Raw genomic sequence first — 2664 nt, 5'->3', positions numbered from 1 at the left:
TACAGAAAATAAAGTGCGGAATGTAAACTCCTACGCTATTACATGGCTTCGGGGATGGGAGTACATAATCCAAATGGGGAGTGCGGAAAGATAAAGATCCTAATTACTATTACATCCCATGAGTAGATACAAAAAGTAATTAAAATGTGGAAAATAATAAAGTATATACAAATTAAAATTGTCCACGAGAAAATCTGAACGCCTCCAGATGGTAGCACCTCACAAAACAAAAAGGCATTAGCAAAATACATAAAATGATGTATAAATATGAACAACTAATGACTAAAAATAATAAAGAAATATAAATCACACTAAATTCTAAAAAGAGATAAATAGAATAATGCCAGTATTTTTAATATAAAAATGAAAAATATAATTAATATAATTATTAGCATATTTTTATATACATTTTAGAATTAACAGAAATTAACATAATAAAAATTGTTAGCAAGTATAAGAATCATTATAAGATTAACAAAAGCTAGCTAGAAAGGGGGGTGCGCTGGTATGAGGGCGTTACATGGACGAAAACGGATTGGGCTGAGGATAAAAGCCCTAAGCAAAGTTAATAGTCTACAAAACCCTAACAATAACAAAAAACGTTTGCCTCCCCTGTTTCCAACTCTCAGTTTCTGTTGTACACGGCTGAAACTCCCACCTCCAATTTTTTAGTTCTCTCCTACTCTAAACAACAAACCAACCACGACATTCATAACAACAACGGCAAAGGATTCGCAAAAATTAATCAATCACAACAAAGAAAATCAATCCTCATACAAGAATTCTCAACCTAACTCTCTAAATCAACCAAAACTTAAATCGAAAGATGAATTCTATGCGGTACAAAAGAGCGATAAAGATAAGAGAGTTACCGAGTTTAAACAGCTTCGACGGCTACCTCGAGGTAATCTCCCACTTCTTCTTCAATGATGTGAAGCTGTGATGCCGAGACTCTGTTACGAATCGTCATGCGGTAATTGATTGTTGTGCTCGACGTTGAATCTGATTGTTGTTTCTTTGAATGTTTCTGAAGGACGACTTTGATGTTGTTGGTGTTCTATTGAGTGGATGCGGTATTGCTCGCGAGGAGGGATGAGAACCGTGAGAAAAGCTCGTCGTGAGGGGAGAGAACTCAGGAACGGAGCTGCTTCTCGAGGAGGTCGACGGCTGCGCGTTGGATGCGATTTGACGGTGAAGATGATGTTCGTGTTGCCGTCGATGACGATCTGAGCGAGTTGATGCGGTGTGATCCTTGATGTCGCGTTCCTCCTTTTGCGATGATTGTTCTTTTGTAACCTGTTGTCCTTTTATTTTTCTACAAAACAAAAAAACAGTGAACAAAGATGATGGTTGTTGTTCTATTTTATTTTTCTGCAACACAAACAACAGTCACAGTTACTATAAAGTTGTACAAGCAATTGAATTGATTTGTGTTTATTATTATTTTTGTTAAATGTTTACAAGCATGTAGAAATTGGTTTAGTAAAAAACATGTGCAGAATGTGAAAACTGTTGGAGATCTTGAACAGTTCGGTGAATTTTGAAGTTTGAATGAAATGATAATGGTTGAAACAAAAAACCTGTTAGCAATAGTTTATGTCAAATTGGTTAAAAAGAATGTTAATAAACAAAGGTAATAATGATGAATATTAATACATTGTTGATAGATGCATATGCGTATACAAAATTATTTTTTGTCTTATCGAATGTAAGAAGTGTGTGATACATATAAAAATGGGTTGAAATTATCGATTAAATAAACTTAAAGTTTTCCAAAATGTTACTTTTTTATATGAGTGAAATTGTGGGAATTATTGTTTAGAAATTTAATAAATTGTTAGTAAAAAGAAAACCCTATCAAATATTCATCATCGGATTGTGAAACTGACAGATTAAAACAAAAAGGGGTCTCATATATAATCATCGGCCAAGAACGTTGTAAAAAAAACATTTTAAAAAAAAGAGAGACCTCAGGTTAGGTATCATCATTGGCCAAAAGTTTGAGAAAAAAGTTTTAAAAACGGGGAGGCCTCATAGATTAATCATCGGCCAAAAGATAAAAATTTGAAAAGAAAACCTAAAAAAGATTTGAAGGGTTAGAAAATGTTTGATGGTTGAGGAAGTTTAGAAAATTGTTGATCAGGGTTAGAGAAGTTGTTGATGAAAATGAGAGAGTGGAGAGCCACTATTTATAGACTGAAATTAGGTCAAGATCGATCCTAAAAAGGAAATGATCCAACCCAAAGGCCCATGGACCTTCCTTGATGAACAAGATTAAGAACCTGGACGTACTTGTGTCCAGGTGCATCCAGGTGTAAAAAAGATTAAAAAAAAAAAAAGTTAAAATACATAAAAATGCACCAAGCGAGAATTGAACCCGTGACCTTTTGTTTGCAAGCCTTTCATTCTTACCAATTGTGCTATGTTATTTATTTGAAATAAAAAGCCAATTGAAAATATATGAAGCATCGGCCAACATTTTCTATTTATTAAAATAAAAGCAATTTAAGAGTAAACTACTATATTTTAAAATAGACTTTAAATCGAATATTTATAAAATTCAAGATGTCAACGTAAATGAACCCGAGATTTTATAAAATCCAATTTTAAAAATAATTTCGAGAATTTTTTGTCACTAAAAAGTGTGGGCAAATTTTGGGGTAT

The 2664-nt window shown here is 33.1% G+C and overlaps 1 long non-coding RNA gene across 1 annotated transcript; it reads left to right on the top strand.

Moving 5' to 3' along the window:
- The first annotated feature begins 517 nt into the window (after window positions 1–517).
- LOC131642275 (uncharacterized) lies at window positions 518–1454 on the top strand. Its single transcript, XR_009295822.1, has 2 exons — window positions 518–904; window positions 1034–1454. It is a non-coding gene; the product is annotated as an uncharacterized LOC131642275 (long non-coding RNA).
- The last annotated feature ends 1210 nt before the right edge of the window (window positions 1455–2664 follow it).

Source organism: Vicia villosa, unplaced genomic scaffold (assembly GCF_029867415.1).
Source record: "Vicia villosa cultivar HV-30 ecotype Madison, WI unplaced genomic scaffold, Vvil1.0 ctg.004750F_1_1, whole genome shotgun sequence".
Taxonomy (NCBI): Eukaryota; Viridiplantae; Streptophyta; class Magnoliopsida; order Fabales; family Fabaceae; genus Vicia; species Vicia villosa.
This window is presented reverse-complemented; position numbering and strand designations above follow the sequence as displayed.